Raw genomic sequence first — 19,953 nt, 5'->3', positions numbered from 1 at the left:
AAGGCCATCTTTTTATTTTCGCATCGTTATCATCTATAATGTGTATCACTGAGACTTTTGTGTATTGAGAATCCAGTGAATATTAATCGTGGTAAACGACTAAGATTTTTATGAGCGTTAGATTTTATATATTTTATGTACACTTTTCCGTCTCCTCCATTCTTTCCTTCTTTCTTCGTACGCACACACATGTATATGTATATACACGTATATGCAAATATATATATATATATATATATATATATATATATATATATATATATATATATACATATGTATAATGTTTATATATGTATATATATATATATATATATATATATATATATATATATATATATATATATATATATATATATATATATATATATATATATATATATATATATACAGTATATATACATATGAATTTTATCAGGTCACCGTGACATTTTAAGCAACAAATGAACGCTACTTCCATTCGACGTTCAAGACAGTACCAGCGAACGACTTCCATTCGACGTTCAAGACCACTGGGCTTTCAAGAGAGGTATAAATTAATGCCGGCTCTACCGCACATATACCCGTCCAGTGCGGTGATTTGTACTTAGCGTCGGCATTAACCCACCCCATGACTTGAACGTTGACTGGAAGTCGTAGGTTCGTACTGTCGAGTGTTCGAGTTACCTAGGGACTAAACCATTTATCACTCATAATTCCCCTACGGAGATATTCTCGAATTAGCGCGAAATGGATATCAAACGACAGTTGCTTAATAGCTATAATATATATATATATATATATATATATATATATATATATATATATATGTATGTATATATATATATATATATATATATATATATATATATATATATATATATATATATATATATATATATATATATATATATAATATTTATACACACACATACACACACATATATATATATATATATATATATATATGTATAATATATATATATATATATATATATATATATATATATATATATATATATATATATATATATATATATATATATATATACATACACACACACACACACACTAGAGGTGACTGGTAGAGCACTGAGCTCGCGATTGCAAGGTTCGTAACTCGATTCTGGGCTGCCACTCGCGGGTCAACAGCTGTGAATGGGTATCATGACTTGCATCCTCATTTTGAGGGACTTGCTGAGAACCAGGAGGCCCTGCTGTTCTAGCGCACCTTCTGCGTTTAATAAAAAAAAAAAAATAAATAAAAAAAGTAAAAATAGCTACTCCTGCACGTACTCAGTTTCAACTGACAGCAGTCATTTTAATTCCTCCACGTTATTCTTGTTATAAATTTTACCTTGACTAAACAGATATGATGTATACATCCCCCGTTCTGATTGTTAATGAAAGGAGGCGGTATAGCCATGAATTATTCAGTATAAATTCAGAATGACAGCTTGATGTTGACGTTTAATATCCACTTTCCTAAAAGCAGGTAATGATCGGTCATACTGTAATTACCGGGAAGTACCCAAAGCTGATTGCTTTATGGATTGCCTGGTGTTATAGCTACCTGACTGGGAGTTTTGGAGCCACTGCTAATTGACTTCGGATAAAAATGAATTAAGGGCCGTCAGATCGCCAGAAAGCCTTTCATTCGGAGAACCAGGCTGCCGGGCATTAAGGATTTATATATGTTTGATGACTAAATACTGGGTGGCGTTAAAAGAGAAAGCAAAAACAACAAAAAAAAAAAGATATGCCGAAACGTTATGTATTCGAAACGTTCTGAATCTATAAGTGTATATACTCAGCTCAACGGACACAGGAAGGAGGAAAGGCTAAATCAATGCTGGGCTGATGGATTGTCAGGAATGCCAGAAATATAAAGATACTGGAAGAACTCGAGCACGTGAAAGACTGTTGTAAGGTGCGGCGTGTGCTAGAACGTGTATTCTCTGCTAGTGAAATTTCTGCTATAAGGAGCCTTTGGAAATCTGGAAGAATCTGCACTGCAGTTTCACTCCTGATTCGGTAGGCATTGCATGAATGGACCAATGGCTGCCGTCCTATCTTCCTCAAAAGTCAGCCTCTAACCTGGAGAACATCTTTATGCTGAAGAAAATAAAACTAATATAACCATATTACTTTAGTTTGTTCTATTTCCTAGTTCGATCTATACCACTTAAATGAGCAAGTTTGTCTATTAAAACCAAGAGGGTTTTCAATAATTCCCTAATAGCTTGATCCCTCTCCTAGAGCCTCTTGAATAAGTAAGGTCACGGTAATTACGATCACATGAATACCTACTTGTAGGTAAATACGTCGGGAGAGGTTAGGTGAACATTTAGCTGTATATATTTTTAAAGCATATTGGCTGACGTTGTCCTTTACTGCTCTGCATTTCTAAAGCAGGTTGTGTTCGTTCATTCAGTATTCACTTATGATAAAGGGCTTTTCACTGCAATGCTCAGGGTTCTTAGATTTCTAACTGAGCACTTGAAACTTATATCAGTTGAATACTATGAGTGATATAAGTGGCGTTGATAACATCAAACAGCCAAATATAAAGAGTGATACCCTTAACATCAAATAACCATTTCTTAAAAGCGACTAGAAATGAGGTCAGTCAAACAAAGAGATGATATCTATGGCATTATGTAACCAGCTCTATTTAAGCCAGTTTTATTTGAGGTGCCAAGACGATTGGGTAAGACAAGCCAAAGCCCCTCTTTAGCTTAGGTAAGAAGGATATGAAGAAAAGGAAAACTCAGTAGGTTCATTTAGGGGCGAAAGTTTCAAAGTGCCAAATTCTGTTGCTTCTACGGATTAGTGTCTATAATGAAGAAATCGACAGAACATAGCCGCAAAGAATGAAATAGCATCATAGAATGAACAAATAATAGTAAAATGTACTTGGGTGCATACTCAAACAAAGGAACTCAGACTTCAAGCTATGGAAAGCCATGACACGTAGGCCACGGCATAGCCCAACGTTTGATTGCAGTGGCTACGTGGTCACGCTCATTTCCAGGGCACTAATTGCAGTAAATGAGAGGACCCAGTACCTACAAAGACTTTTATAGTTAAGTCAAACATGCTTGTTATAAAGGAGTATTTAATGACCCAAAAACATGCTTGTTATAAAGGAGTATTTAATGACCAAAATACTCAAACAGCGACTCCAACGCTCCTACCAGTTTAACAATACATGAATCTACGGACGGGGTTTTGAGTGCCCATACCCATCAAAGGTACATATGACAATGTATTTGCATGTTGGGTGAGCGTATACTCATGTTATTTCTATCCGAAATTTCTACTAAATTCAGGAAACTTACACAAAAAGGAATAAAACGTTTGGTCAAAATAACATTCATTCGTCTCTTGGAAATATGTCGATGAGCTTCACACTGTTTTAAGTCATGTTTTAATGATCTTGGATTATTGCCATCTAGTCCAATATGCTCTTGCATAAACAGTTTCTCGCAGAAGTTGCGGATACGACTTTCCTTACGATTGCACTATTTTAATGTACTGTACTTTTTCTCCATAACCTCCGATATTCTGAATTTTATGAGTTTATTGTAGTAGTTCAGTCTTACAACACTAATTTGTTAGGAGGCTCACAATTTCAAGCTTTGAGTTAAATAATACAGAGATTTTGTCGTCGACGTCTGAGTAAAAACTGAACTCTGCCATTTCTAAAGTAGCTTTAGAACTCGTTTAGGGTTATTAGTCTTATATTGTGTTACCGTGATAGATCTCATTCTGCAAAGTTATTTCTCTATTTCCAGCTCGCATTGCAGGAGGCTGCGTAGCAAAGCCCGCCTTTAGAAGCGTTCCAGCCTTGCTTTTAACGATGCCTGTTGTTGATACGAATTGGTGATTCTGCCGCGATACAAACGGAGTTGTCCTTGCTAGGTCGCATCCTGAAGCGCTGCAGCTACTGATTAGGTGGCAAAGAAGAAAATGAATTCACACCTCCAAGGTAGGTTATATTTGTTTTTAAAAAATCTTCATACTCCATACATTCTTCTTCAGTTTAGAGATACTTTATTAGATCGCTGTTTTATGAACACGTGCTTCATCCACCCAGGATATTGAACAAAGTAGTAAGATTCTACCATAGTTTTAGTTAGTGGGCTTTGTGCGTCACTGTAACTACTTATGTGTCTCCATGTCTCCGTCAACTTTTTTTTTTTTTTCAGATATAATACAATCAATCCTTTGAGCTTTCTTGGTGTGCAGTGACTGAAAATATATGGAACATGAGTGAAAGTATATGGGAAGCCCTGGCTACCTCGGCTTGTTAGAAATCAAGTTCCAATTATTCAGGTTTGGGAGAAAGAAGAGGTACTGCTCCTTCATAGTGAATCTTTCATTTCCGTTTAGTAAATAACACTGCATTCCCCCTCGTAATTGCTATTGGATTTCTCTCTCTCTCTCTCTCTCTCTCTCTCTCTCTCTCTCTCTCTCTCTCTCTCTCTCTAGCAGTCTTGAACCCTTTTTGTTAAAGATAAATTCTGAAATGACCATGAATGGAAAACTCTCTCTCTCTCTCTCTCTCTCTCTCTCTCTCTCTCTCTCTCTCTCTCTCTCTCTCTCTCTCTCTCTCTCGTTGAATTCCCATACCTCATCAGCATTTTATTGCTTAAATTGCTCTTAGTGGAAATGGACGGTATTTCAGGTCATTTAATTGGGGAATTGGTGGAAGAATTTTTTTAATTTCCACAGAAAGAGGTTTTGATATTTTCGTGTCATTTTAATGCTTAATATTGTCTGGCATTAATGATAATGATAATAATGATTATAAGAGGATTTTTTTATATAATGGAAATGAGACTCCAAATGTAACGCCACATTACGTATTATGATGTTAAATTACAGAACACTAAGAAGTCGTCTAAAATACAAAAGGCTTTTGACATGATTAAACTATATACGATTTATTCAGGACATATCAAGGTTTAATTGTATCTTTGATATTTGTAACGCTTTAAAAATGATCAAGCTATTAGTGCACGTAAAGGTCTCCAGTATGTTCCTCTACAGCGTGTTGTAATGGCCTCACCAACAAAGTACTTTCTTTGTAAGTATATAGTGGCGCAGACTACACGTAAATCTGTAGCACGTATAAGAGCACAGCTCATATATTCGCTAAGAATAAATTACAACGCCCTAGTGTGCAAGTCTCTCGTTCCAGATGAAATATCTGCTCTCAATTGCGCATAATTTGTGTTGGTATTATCTGGTAAAGGGTGCCACAAACGCACGCGTAAACCTGCGCCTGAATTTCCTTCATATTTTCAAAATCCTGTATTGAGAACTGTCTGTTGACATATTTTCTCTAATAATGAGATCAGTTTCATTTTCGTGAAGTTGATGTCATTTTACCTTACAGAGAGTTACGCAAATTTTTATGGAGTTCTTGTTGAACATTCATCTAGAAAACAGTCATATATTCTATTTTCTATATTATTGGTTTTACATGATATGGGCATTTGAAAGAGAGAATATTCTTTTAGATAAAACACGAGATTACGGATTTCGAAACTTTTCCTGATAAGTTAATCTAAGCTATGGTTTCTAGGACGTGTTTCTCTTTTTTTTTTCGTCATTATTACTACTACTGCAGTGCGCGACGGCCAGTTAATCGTTGAATTTTAACTGAAATAAGATATAGTGAAATTCCTCGACAGCGGTTTACGCTCCTAAAGAAGAAGAAGAAGAAGAAGAAGAAGAATAAGGAGAGAGAGCAGAGACACTGGAAAAGGTAGATAGTTAATTAGACAGATTCGGATACAATTCATTGAAAATATCAACGAGAGAGAGAGAGAGAGAGAGAGAGAGAGAGAGAGAGAGAGAGAGAGAGAGAGAGAGAGATACTGGAAAAGGTAGATAGATAATTAGACAGATTCGAATATAATTCATTGAAAATATCAGAGGAGAGAGAGAGAGGGAGAGAGAGAGGAGGGGAGAGAGAGAGAGAGAAGACTGGAAAGAGGTAGATAGATAATAATTAGACAGATTCGAATATAATTCATTGAAAATATCAAGAGAGAGAGAGAGAGAGAGAGAGAGAGAGAGAGGGGAGGAGATACTGGAAAAGGTAGATAGATAATTAGACAGATTGAATATAATTCATTGAAAATATCAAGAGAGAGATGCTGGAAAGGTAGAGAGATAATTAGACAGAGATATCAGATTGAAAATATCAAGAGAGAGAGAGGGGGGAGGAGAGAGAGAGAGATACTGGAAAAGGTAGATAGATAATTAGACAGATTCGAATATAATTCATTGAAAATATCAACGAGAGAGAGAGAGAGAGAGAGAGAGAGAGGGAGAGGAGGGAGAGAGAGAGAGACTGGAAGAGGTAGGGGATTCGGGGAGGAGAGAGAGAGAGAGAGAGAGGGGGCTGGAAGAGGTAGAGACAGATTCGAATATAATTCATTGAAAATATCAAAGAGAGAGAGAGAGAGGGGGGGGGGAGGAGGAGAGAGAGAGAGGGGGCGGGGGAGAGAGAGAGAGAGAGTGGGAGAGAGAGAGAGACAGAGAGACAGAGAGAGATACTGGAAAAGGTAGATAGATAATTAGACAGATTGAATATAATTCATTGAAAAATAGAGAGAGAGAGAGAGAGGGGGAGGGAGAGAGGAGAGAGAGAGAGAGAGAGAGATACTGGAAAAGGTAGATAGATAATTAGACAGATTCGAATATAATTCATTGAAAATATCAACGAGAGAGAGAGAGAGAGGGGGGGGGGAGAGAGAGAGAGGGGGGGAGGGGAGGAGAGAGAGAGAGAGAGAGAGAGAGAGAGAGATGCTGGAAAGGTAGATAGATAATTAGACAGATTCGAAAATAATTCATTGAAAATATCAACGAGAGAGAGAGAGAGAGGGGGGGAGGAGGAGAGAGAGAGAGAGAGAGAGATACTGGAAAAGGTAGATAGATAATTAGACAGATTCAGAATATAATTCATTGAAAATATCAGCGAGAGAGAGAGAAGGGGGCTGGGGGAGGAGAGAGAGAGAGAGGGGCAGGTGGAGGAGGAGAGAGAGAGAGAGAGAGAGAGAGAGAGAGAGAGATACTGGAAAAGGTAGATAGATAATTAGACAGATTCGAATATAATTCATTGAAAATATCAACGAGAGAGAGAGAGGGGGGGGGGGAGGGGGAGAGAGAGAGAGAGAGAGAGAGAGAGAGAGAGAGAGAGCTGAAAAAGGTAGATAGATAATTAGACAGATTGAATATAATTCTGGAAAATATCAACGAGAGAGAGAGAGGGGGGGGAGGAGAGAGAGAGAGAGAGGGGGGGGGGAGGGAGAGAGAGAGAGAGAGAGAGAGAGAGAGAGAGAGAGAGAGAGAGAGATACTGGAAAGGTAGATAGATAATTAGGACAAATTGAATATAATTCATTGAAAATATCAACGAGAGAGAGAGAGAGAGAGAGATAAGAGAGAGAGAAAATAGAGAGAGAAGAGAGAGAGAGCTCTAGACAGAATGGAAAAGGTAGATAGATAGTTAAGTAGACAGATTCGAATATAATTCATTGAAAATATCAACGAGAGAGGGAGAGAGAGAGGAGAGATTCAAATCCTATTCATTAAGTTTAGCAGCAACCCAGAACCCAAAAAACGTGATCCCCCATTTGCTTTAAAAGGAAGAAATGGCTTAACTTAAGCAGCGACAGAGAAATGAAAAAAAAAAAGAGTGAGAAATTAAATAAAAACTGAAAGTCAAAAAGAAATTGTGATATAATACGCAATCAGCTAAGTGGCTCTGGAGGGAGTTCACGAAGTTACCTTTTCATTAATTAAATCATTGGAAGCTGCATTAAGGGAGTCTTGCGAGAGAGAGAGAGAGAGAGAGAGAGAGAGAGAGAGAGAGAAGGTAAAGAAGGGGGAAGGTGAAAGTGCCTTTTCACTCTATGGAGGAGAGAGAGAGAGAGAGAGAGAGGGGTGAGAGAGGAGAGAGAGAGATGATTAAGTATTTTTCTTCATAATTTTCTTCAACAGCTATTCACGCATCTGGCATCTATGTTAATATATATGAGAGGAAACAGTGTACGAAACTGACAAACAGAAGAGAGAGAGCGAGAGAAAAAATTTTTCGTCAGTTAGCATGTAAATTACTTTCATTTTTCCTCAAGCGGATAGCATCCTTCCTTGATATGAATGAAAGAATAAGTGCGTCTCTAAAAAACGGCGAAACACTAACTCCTTTGCCATTCTCATATATCGTGTTCACGAAAATTAAGCGTACATAAAGTTCTAGTTTGAAGTTGTTTATGACTAAACATTAGCAAATTCAACCATTCTCATATCACCTCGAAAACGTTCCGCTGATGAATCCCATCCCATTCCTATTTTTTTTTTTTTTTTTTTTGAAGGAGAGCATTTTGCATATCGAGGTCAAAAAGAACGACGGCATACCAGGACTTTTCTTTTATTTACATTTCTTCTGTTTCCTCAGCCGTCTGGTCCAATTACGCAGCTTAGGTTGTCACCTGGATACCGGGTATATAATTGCTCGTTGAGATACCATGTACTGTATTCTGGGAAGGTGCTTGACAGTGGGATGATACGATATCCATAGAGTCGTAGAATGTATGAATCTTGTTTATATAAATTGCCTTTCTATAAGAGAAAAGTCCGATGGGACGGCAGTATAGTGCTGTCTTCAAGCCCAGGCCCTAAGTATGAACACTTTTATATGCTTTATTTGATTTTACTGTTTTTCTTTTAAGAGCAAAAGTAACGTGCTTCCATTTTCTAGCCGGAAGACAATAGTGACGAGGAAAAGGAAAGCAATAAGGGCGGCGCTTAACCACGTAAGAAGGTTGTAAGAGTCAGGGAAAAGAAGCAGGAAGAGAATTCCATGGGGCATAGAGAGAAAGAAACGTTTTTTTTTTTTTTTTTTAGTAGGTGTTTTTTGTTATAGGTTTCGGAGTTTCGGTACAGCAAGCATAGCAGGTAATTAATTTTTTGGCCATTTGAATCTAGAAAACAATTTCAAGAGAGAGAGAGAGAGAGAGAGAGAGAGAGAGAGAACTCCAGATGGGAGAGCAAATTATATGTTTACTAAAATTTTTAGAAACTCAGATTGATAAGTATAGTGCAACACATATAAAAATTAATTATAAATATATATATATATATATATATATATATATATATATATATATATATATATATATTATATGTATGTATGTATGTATGTATGTATGTATGTATGTATGTATGTATGTATGTATAAACAAAACGAGAAGAAATGAACGAAAAAATTGCTGTAAGATGGTACGTCCGTTTAAGACAAAAGGAAGTTTACTCATGTCATGAGATGGTGTAACCGTGATACTCAAAATATTTTCTGTGGAACCTTTACTGTTTACCAGAGGTAAGCATCCTAGCAGGTTGACCTTGGTGCTCGAAGATAAGCCACGCTTGGTGAGTTTCGAAACGCCTACCAGTTCGCTTTCGTCAACATGTGGTTTTGTTTGGTTTCGATTCGGTTTTTTTTAGTTTATAGTCGACAAAGTTCAACGAATGCAACAAGGTGCATGAAAACGTCAGCTGAAAACGCTTTCAGGATATACGATGTTTTGTTTGGTACTGTCTTACGAAAATATATACCCGAACAGCGAAGTGAACACAACACTTTGCAGAAAATCGTTGGCAAAACACAATCTTAGGATATACGAGGTTTGATTTTATCTTCAAGAGACTTACGGAAGAATGGGTAAGAGAATGGAACTCATAGCACAAAAGCGTCACCTGATTACGTTCGTACATTATACGTATATAATATACAGTATATATAAGCGTTGTTTTTATCTCTGCAACGCACGTGGACGTACGGCATAAATGAACTCAATTTGCTACAGGAAAACATCAGCTAAAACTACCATTTACGAGACTTTAAAACTAGTATGAATTAGGGGGACCATTCTTTTTTGTGGTTTGAGAGAAATCAGCTGATTTTACTGGAAAACTGATTGGCTGATCCAGTAACAAAACCATGCATCATAATTATGATGGTCATTGACACTGGAAACACACGACTAGGTAAAAATTAGTGATCAGTAATTTTGATTAAAAAAATCCAGTTTTTTAAACAATTTATTAAAAAAAACTGTGCTAGCAAAAATAGAGTCTGTGGTCAGATTGCATGGCTTACAAAAAAAAGTATGATAATCGTACAAATGTTCCCATTGAGTTGCTCTCCAAAGTTATAGGGAAGTGTGAAAATAACTGTCCTACGCGGAAAGTGATTATTGTATTTCGCGGTTTATCTTTCAAGCTATCTTTCAGCTGCTTTTCATATTGTTTTTACTAAAAAATAAAACATTGAAACAAAAATGAAAAATATATCTGTTTTGAAATCGCGCTAGAATGAACCAGAATTCATAGCAAAGGTTGGCAAAATGAGTTAATCAGTCGCCTTTATATTGTTTGCTTTCAAATCATGAGTTGAGCTTTTTGCTGCTAAACACTTTTTCTGTAAAAACTTCCTCAACGCGTTCTGGTTTTCTGTAAAAATTTCTAGGCACGCTCTGGTTCTTGTGAATAACAACAATGATTAATGAGTAAAATTTCGCAGCAGCTATCGGTAATCTTACAATCTGAGAGATGCATTGATGAAAAAACTTTTTTTTCTCATCAATGGATCCATTTCGAGACTTCTCTATACCTAGTCAAGGTCATAAAAAAACCAAGGGAGCAATTTTATAAATGTCATAACGAGAAGAAAAAAATTGTTCCAAAAATTAATCATGAGAATTTCGCTGGGTCTTCACTCACACACACACACACACACACACACACACACACAGAGAGAGAGAGAGAGAGAGAGAGAGAGAGAGAGAGAGAGAGAGTCAGAATCAATTAGGTGATCTCAACTTACAACTGGCGGTTGTAAATGGAACCCTACTGTGTCGTCTGTCTTCTTATTATATATGCATGTACATACATGCATATATATATATATATATATATATATATATATATATATATATATATATATATATATATATATATATACATATATATATATATATATATATACATACATATATATACTTATATATATATATATATATATATATATATATATATATATATATATATATATATATATATATATATATATATATATATATATATATATATATATATATATATATATATATATATATATATATATATATATATATATATATATATATATATATATATATATATGAAATGCTGAAATGCTGGCGTGTAAAGAATATTTTGATGCCGATGCACTGTTAGATTTTAAATATTCATTGAAAACGACGTGAATAATTATTCAAAATAAATGATGATAGAAGGTTGTCACTAGAACAAATTTTTGTGTAGATTTTAGTTTTTGGGTCTGCAGAATTTGATTCATATTTCCTTCTAGAAAAACGGTACAGGAAACTTTCGGGGAGATTATTACTGAACACAGTCGCCAAAGAAAATGATGGGTTGCTGCCTGCCTTTGCCTGTCTATATGCGAGAAGGCTAGATTTTATTTACATGGCTATGATTGCTCATAATTATGGCAAAATTCCTTACCGTCCCAGTAGATAGAGACATGGTCATTTAAGCATGAAATGCAAAATTTTTTCTATAACAACATTTTCAATGATTCTAAAATTTTCCACGTTTGCATCCTTTAGTTCTCTCGGTGGAATTGGTGGAGTGGAAATTTTACTTCTGAACATGGCTTCGCGGCAAATAAGTCAAGAGGAACTTTAGGTCACCGTTATTTGCATTTCTCCGTATTCGTTGCTTTAGTTAACTTGATTAGAAAGTCCTCAGAATAAAACAGTTTATCAGTCGACATGAAATCGTCTTGAAATAGCCACAACAGTAATGAAATGATTACTAAAAGAAAAAAATTTACGAAATCTTCTTACCCGAGAAATGGACAATCAAACAAGGAATCAAGATCCCTTGCTCAATCAAAGAGACATTCCCACAGTCTAGAGAATCAGTCAAAGAGGCATGAAAATTAAAAGCTTTGTCAACTCCTCGTACCAAGGAATTCGACAATTAACCAACCGATCAAGTCATTTGACTCAATCAGCGAATCAGTGACTCGATCAAAAGTTACTGAATGAATCAAGGAATAGGAAACGTCTCTCTCATCGAATCAGAAAGAAGAGCGTTTCTCGCTGTACGACGTCCTCGTCGCCTGACCTGCCAGATACAAAACTCCCTCAGTTGGGATTCATTTCAAACTGAGTTTGGAGTTGCCGAGGACACGTTTTGGAGAATGGGATTAGAGGCTGGGATGGGGGATAGTACACCCAAATCCCAATCACCAATGAAGCCGTTCTCCAACTCCATCTTCATTACGGTTACTGAACCGTAATTACTCAAAAATTACAACGGTGGAATTCTGATGGAAAAAGTATCGCCGACGCATGTGGAAATGATTAAAATCTCTAATCGACTGTTTCTTATATATATTGATAAGAGATGGTAGTCTCTCTCTCTCTCTCTCTCTCTCTCTCTCTCTCTCTCTCTCTCTCTCTCTCTCTCTCTCATTATTTGGTGATTATAGTGATCTTTTCCCCTTAAGTGCTTCTTCAGCAAAGATAATTGGAGAACATCTTGAGGCTTTTGTTAAGACTCGCTCTATATGATTCCATCATTATTCCCGTTTTTATTGGTAGCGAAATCTATAATTAAAGGCATGCGTCACTTAATGAGAAAAAATAGCTTTATGATTGATATCGGATGATAATAGTGACCTTGATTTAGCAATCGAAAGGAAATCCCTTCATCATAAGGAAATATTAACTATATATTGACTTTCCCTACATTATTTTTTATTTCATTCGTTTGAAGTAAATTGAATAAATATTTCTGTTTCGTGTTTTTCTTGCTTTCTGGGAAGTGTGCTCTCAATTGCCAGTGAAAGGGTTCTATGGGAGTGAAAACACCTCTCAGTTTACTTCAACAGGAATGTCGGTGGAGCCTCTTGTTTGCGCGGAAGATTGTGCCTCATGTCTTCCAGCCATGACTGGATCTTTTAAGACGGGGTCAGGAATGGGAAAGATCTTGAAATCTCATCTTTATATAGGAATTAAATATAGGCACAAGATCCTCACCTCCTAAAGCCACTCTTCCTAAACAGAAACCGTCGCTATGTTGGAACACTTTGGCTGCTAGAGATATTCAAATGTCTGTGCAGGCAGGAGTGATAAACGGGCAAGGGACTGACACTCATTTCTTGTGAGGACATTAAGTGTACTCGCCTTCTGAAGTTACCTTCTCAAAAGCTAGCCGGATTTCTTTAGGCCCATTCCGACAAATCTCATTTTGTCTTTTTTTTTTTTTTATCTGATGAACGAATAACGTTCCCGGTAGTTAGATGACTGTCAGCCGCAACCAGTGACCAGCAACTTTATCTCAAAAGATTTGCTGAGAACTGAAAGGCTGACACCTTCTAAAGTCAACCTTTCTGGGCACAAAAGGGGTATGTATGGTGATATATATATATATATATATATATATATATATATATATATATATATATATATATATATATATATGTATATATATATATATATATATATATATATATATATATATATATATATATATATGTGTGTGTGTGTGTGTGTGTGTGTGTGTGTGTGTGTGTGTGTGTGTGTGTGTGTACGCGCGTGCGCGAGTGTGTGTGTGTGCGCGCGCTCCTGTGTATTCATATACTACATATATATTTATATATATGTATATATGTGTGTGCGTGTGTGTGTTTAAGCAAAAACGAAAGGGAAAGTTATAGCCTTCGCATGCCTTCTAAAAAAATTCAGTCTAAAAAGAAAATGCTCACCTTCTGTACCTGCCTTCTCAAAAGACGGACTGTTGTGAGCGTATGTGCTGGTTCGTATGTGAATGACGCACATTCTTCAGCAATAGGAAAGGACAGCATCGATCACATCGTTAATGGGCGATGGAGTAAAATACAGCCGCTTGTCGGTCGTTAAAGTGTCACGAGACGGAACCAGAATAAACACACCGTCGATGATCTATAGATATTACACGTCACAGCTGTTGTGATGGAGGCCATTTAGCTGCCGCTTCTATGTAGGCCTTACGGTTTACCCCTGAATAGATTAGAAGCTGAGCAATGGGCAGAAGGAATGCCCAGAACTTTCACTTTTTTTGCCATTTCGAGACCTGCCTTGTTTCAACTTCCTGTTCTCTTTCAAGTTAATTTTTTCATTCATTTTGTAAATGCAGATCCTGATGCAAGGAAAATGGTCGATTGCCGTTTTTGGATGTTTTGATGTTTCGACATGGTGATACTTTTAACACTTCCGTTTTTAGAAAAAAGACTTTTTCAGGTCTGGGTTCAAACTTTTATAGTGCTTGTTTTTATAATTTTAAATTCAATTCAGTTTTTACCTTGCTTCATCGGGCTTGCACTCTAACCTCTTCCTGGGATTCATATCATTCGTAAAGAAATATTGTTCTTGCATAAATATTTTATCGATAACTGGTTTCCCTCACATGTTGTCTTCAAACATGGCGAGAATTTTCTAAATAAGAAACTATCTGACTTCCCTTCCATAAACACTGTTCCACAAAAGAAACTATATGCCAGTATTCCATACATCCAACATGACAAATTTAGAAGGACTCTCTCAAGTCTGCAATTGAAAAGCACTGTAATATGTTGCAAGTTATTTTAATTCCAAAAAATCCCCTTACAATAGGATCACTTTTTAAATTTAAAGAGAGAATCTGTCCAATAATGCAATCCTCAGTTGTATATAAATATACTTGCCCCAATGTAGTTTGGGAACTTACGTAGGTTCGACTAAATGATTGCTTAAGGTCAGAGCTCATTCACATCGTACTGGCTGCAGGTTGTCCAATCCCGAATTTTCTAATATCAGAAACCACACAAAAATTTGTAATACCAGCATTAACTATTCTGACTTCTCTGCCTTGGGCCAAACAAGCCGTTTACACGAACTGCTTATCTTAGAGTCGTTATTTATTAAGCAGTTAGTGCCCAAGTTGAACACTCACACCACCTCTGTACAGTTGTATCTGGCTTGAGCAGGTTTTCATCGCTGCTTCTCCCTCCTTTCCGAATCATTCAGCCTTCAACTTTAGTCTTGCAGGTGCTTTTTAAAATGTTTTGTTTTGATGTAAGTTTTGTATAATTTGTTGAGACTCTTAAAGTCAAAGTCATATTCCTTGTATTTTTAATTTGTGTTGTTTTCTCTTTTAGCCTTGATGATGTAACTATGTTGTTACGAAACGCGTCGGCAATAAATATAATATTATCACCTTTTGATGACCAGCTATCTCTAGTCACCATGTCCCTCTGTATATTATATATATATATATATATATATATATATATATATATATATATATATATATATATATATATATATTATGCGTGTGTATTTGGATATTTGCACAGTGAGAAAAACAGGGATAAGAGAGAGAGAGAGAGAGAGAGAGAGAGAGAGAGAGAGAGAGAGAGAGAGAGAGAGAGAAGGAATGAAAATCTCATTAAAACAGACTGCACTAAAAACGTTAACGGCATATTGCTTGAAAATCGCTTCGCGTCAGCCTCCTTAAAACTTGCATTCATACAAAAAGAAGACTTTTACAACAATCCCGGAATCTTGTTATCATACGAATACACTCAAGAATCAAAAATCGTCCCGCTTTCGATATAAAAGATCTTTACGGCTTTTTATTTTTTCAAAGCTCACCGAGGTATTCTAAATTTGTATTCCTCGTACAAAATACTGTGCTTTCTTCGACAAACCAAAAGAAACAGTTACAGAACTTTTGAACGACTCGTGCGATAGGTTTTTCTAAGATGTCTTATTATAAGAGCTCAGTAACTATTAGTATATTAAATAAACGCTGTTTTCTAAATCATCTTATAGTATCTTGCGCCAATTTTTGCCCCTAATAGCAAATGTTAATTGCTAAACTAAAGAGTCGCATGTTCATGTGTGAGCGACACCCCTCTCTAAAATTCATGGAGTTAAATTTTGTGCAGCTCTTCGTTGGACGAGTCGGTAGAGTTGTGGCCTAGCACTCGCTAGGCCCGAGTTCGACTCTCCGGCCGGCTAATGAAGAGTTAGAGGAATTTATTTCTGGTGATAGAAATTCATTTCTCGCTATAATGTGGTTCGGATTCCACAATAATCTGTACAGTAGGCCCCTTTGCTAAGTAACCAATTAGTTCTTAGCCACTTTAGATAGGTCTGATCCTTCGGGCCAGCCCTAGGAGAGCTGTTAATCAGCTCAGTGGTCTGGTAAAACTAAGGTATACTTTTTTAAATTTTACGCATCGAAAAGTATTGACACTTTCTTCTTGTCCTTCTTTGTCTTCAGACTTTACCCATCCCTATATGGGTTCACTGCTCCGTGTAAGCCTTCTCCATCTTGTGTCTTGGGTATCCTGTTCTCTTAACCCTTTTTCTCGCATGTCATTTGCTACGTTATCTTTCCATCTGAATCTTGGCCTTCCCCTCCTCCTCCTCCTCCCCCTCCCCTCCTCCCAACCACCTCCATGTCCATGACCCTTTGACACACATGATCCTCCTCCTCTTTCCGCATGACATGACCAAACCACTGCAATCTTCTTTGCTGAATCTTCTTTGACACTTCTACCACTTTGACTGTCCTTCTAATGTAATCCTTTCTGATCCTTTCCTTTCTCGTGACTCCAAACATCCATCTCAACATCCTTATCTCTGCCACTTCCAACTTCCTTTCTTGAGCCCTCTTTATTGACCACGTCTCAGCCCCATACATCATTGCTGGTCTAACTACACTTTTATAAAGCCTTCCTTTGATGTAAAGTAATTTTGGCAACGAAATGTAGAGAGCCCTTCTTAAACAAGCCCGTGCGACGTTGTTGCCCAAAGAGGCACAGAGTTGCAGAGTGGTTTCTACTCTTGTTGAGCTGGGAAAGCCTGCGAGAATGCGACTGGAGTTGGTGTCTTGGCTGCTTTTCTAGCGTCTATTATTATTATTATTATTATTATTATTGTTACTTCCGATGAATACAGTATATTAGTAGCAGAATACTAAAATCGGGAGTTCACACTTCTTAGAGTTGTCCGTCAGGAGAAAGTCTTCTTCAGTGTTAATCGAGGCCATGTTTCGCTCAGGCACCACTGAGCATGGTCACGCCAAAAGACGGGAGTAGACTGAAATTCGATGTGAGTCTTGCTTGTTATATACGAGGAGGTCGGAGGTTAGCGAGGTCGGTCAAATTGGACTGCCCGTTAATTACTATTACATTCTGCAAAAGTCTTCACAGAGAAACTGTATCATTTATCTTGAGTTAGGTATTAGTAAATCAAGGAATTATTCGTGTAATGACATATATATCTAAATTTTTAGCGTTACAGGTATAAAAAAAACAGACTCTGTCTAAATTCATTTGTATTTGTTTATATACAAATAACTGCATGAGTAACAGCTTTACTGGAACGAATATTGCAAAGATATATTTTTATTCCCGTACTCGCGGCTCAATTTTTAGGCGCCAGTGTCAATTTGTGTTGCAGTTTAAATACAATGCAAATACAAATATACACTGGTGATAACGATCGTTCGCGTACCGAATCATTCATATATTGTAAGGCCATTCAGAACTGAAAAGCCCACGAACAAAAATGCTAGAAAGAACCCCACAAACTCAGATTGTGGTGGTAGGCGTTTGCATGAAGCTTAAAGAAGTTATATTTGTCTCGTACAAAATATCATATGTAAAAAAAAACGAACCTGAAAATATTCGCTTTCTTATGACGCTAAAAACTTTTATGAAAATTCTCTCTCTCTCTCTCTCTCTCTCTCTCTCTCTCTCTCTCTTCATCAGTGGTTTCCTGCTCGGTGTGTACGGGCTGTTGAGAAATGTAAGTCACAGCAAATACTGTTGTCGTGCGTTGGACATCAACCTACTTTTCCGGAGCTGAGAATTGTCGGGAAAAAGTTATGTTGGCTGGGGAAGTAGTCCATAATAATGAAGGGGAGTTACTTTCTAAAGTGGAGTATTATTCCTTTACATAATAGTGCTGTAACTGCTTTTGTGTATGGCCACAGTAAACTAGTCTCATTGTTTTTATTTAATTTTATCTGTATAAGCACTCTGGCAATAATGTATGTGTATGTACGAACCGGGTATTCACATTTGCATATATTTATTTCACACACCGACCTTTCATAAGCGATGGTTTCAGAGACAGGCAAGACTGCAGTCCCCGTTACAAGCAGCCTTAAACTCCTTATCTTCATTGTAGTTTAGTGTTAAGTATCAAGATATTTCTATCCTCGACACGGATTCGAGACTCAGAAGGGGAATGGAAAAATTCTTCTTCATTCCATAAGGTTTTCCGAAGGATTTCAGTGGACATCACATCCAAAACTATTTGCAAATTGATGAGCTGAGTGCTCTTTGCATGACCCTGTATTTCCGTGATGTGTTGACTTTCCCTGTAAGAAAATATTAAGTAAGACACTGTAAACGGTGGCTATGAAGCAACCTAATCGAAGGTCTAATTTACCTAAAAAAAAATAAAAATTTCCAAATGGACTTTTAAATCAAAGCAAAACGATTGTGTAAAACTCTTAACAAATACAACTGTCCAGTGGTCTTTGGGTCTTCAAGCAGTTGTTACACCTAAATTAAGCAAGCGCGCACAAACCTTTCACTCTTCAGCAGTTGAGGTACAAATGCATCAGTGACCGTTGCGTTGCTTTTGAACTGGGGCCACCCCACGTCATTGGGAACAGCTACTGTCACACAAAAACACACACACAAGCAAACACACACATATATATAATATATACATACATACATACGTGTACAGTATATACATATATATGTCTATTGCAATACATGCGTATTGTAAATAGATAGATAAATGGGAGGACTGTGTGTTCGATGTAGTCATGCCCATACATGCTGTGTCTGTCTGTCTGTTAAGATTCTCTCTCTCTCTCTCTCTCTCTCTCTCTCTCTCTCTCTCTCTCTCTCTCTCTCTCTCTCTCTTTGTGTGTGTGTGCATGAAGATGTGCAAACGAAAAACTGCACATTCAGAGATTATCTGCAGAGAATACTTGATAGTTTTCGGAAACAAATACTTTTGTAGCAGAGGTAAAAGAGAGCAGCTATATAAAATCCCCCGATCTGTTATGCATGTAAAAGTACAGGAAGCGTTACGAAGAAAAATAAAAGAATGAGTTTTGTGTACTTGTATGTGAAAAATGAAAAAATCACTTGAGATTTTTCCGTTTTTTTTTTTTTAACTATTAGGACTTGGGACCAAAGTACATTTTTCTTCAGTATTATCGTAGAATATCCGAGACACGGAATGAGAGGTTTAGTTAGAATATGATAATAGTGTGTATGTGTATAATTTGTACTCTATAAACATTAATTTCCAGAAGGCATACAGTATATTGTCAGGCTCATTAAACTGGCAGTTTAGTAATATGAAAATAACCATTAGATGTATTATTAAGTTATCACATCTTGATGTTTGATTGTCGATTTTCAGTGCAATAACTGTATTCTGTATTTATGGTGTTTTTTCTTCATGTTGGATGATTGTCACTCCTGCAAAGCGTCGATCTGCACATCAATTACATCAGAGCGATAACATTGGAACCGGTACACACTGATGAACTTAGTCGAACCGGTGCACCAAGCTAGGAAAAGTATACCCTCTAGGACTATCAAAGGAAATAAGGGTGCAATAATAGATCTGAGATTTAGTTATAAAGAAATGACGACAAACAGTGTCCTCCTTCGTCCTTCCCTAACCAGTAGTTGAATTTGAAATCGATAATACTATCTATCACACCCCAGACGCGCGCACGTATACGCACATTATATATATGTATATATGTATAAATATATCTATCGATCCATATATATACATATATATAATATATACCTATC

General features: G+C 36.7%; 1 protein-coding gene across 1 annotated transcript in view; it reads right to left on the bottom strand.

Annotated features, from left to right (window-relative positions):
* LOC136832157 (junctional adhesion molecule 2A-like) overlaps positions 1-19,953 on the bottom strand; it is a 220,831-nt gene that overhangs the window by 73,664 nt on the left and 127,214 nt on the right. The gene's annotated exons all lie outside the window — the stretch shown is intronic.

Source organism: Macrobrachium rosenbergii, chromosome 49, assembly GCF_040412425.1.
Source record: "Macrobrachium rosenbergii isolate ZJJX-2024 chromosome 49, ASM4041242v1, whole genome shotgun sequence".
In the NCBI taxonomy this organism is placed as follows: Eukaryota; Metazoa; Arthropoda; class Malacostraca; order Decapoda; family Palaemonidae; genus Macrobrachium; species Macrobrachium rosenbergii.
The sequence above is the reverse complement of the archived record's forward strand: the minus strand, read 5'-3'. Positions and strand labels throughout refer to the sequence as shown.